Below are 240 nucleotides of genomic sequence, written 5' to 3'. Positions count from 1 at the left end.
TACTTTGGAAAACATGTTGAAGATGCCATCCGTTGCAATTTATAGTCATTTATAGTCACCCACGCCTTCGAAAACCTTGTTACCTATTTTAAATGCTTTCATAATCTTATGAATGTTTTTGAATTGAATTTTTTGTTTTTTTGTTAAAACATATTAGATTTGGATGTTTGCATTAGGAAACATGAAATGGATGCCATTAGTGACAAGAAAAGTCAATTTATAGTCACTCAACTCATTGAA

This window comes from Theobroma umbraticum, unplaced genomic scaffold, assembly GCF_002168275.2.
Source record: "Theobroma umbraticum cultivar Fairchild unplaced genomic scaffold, ASM216827v3 scaffold_121.0, whole genome shotgun sequence".
Classification (NCBI taxonomy): domain Eukaryota; kingdom Viridiplantae; phylum Streptophyta; class Magnoliopsida; order Malvales; family Malvaceae; genus Theobroma; species Theobroma umbraticum.
The sequence above is the reverse complement of the archived record's forward strand: the minus strand, read 5'-3'. Positions refer to the sequence as shown.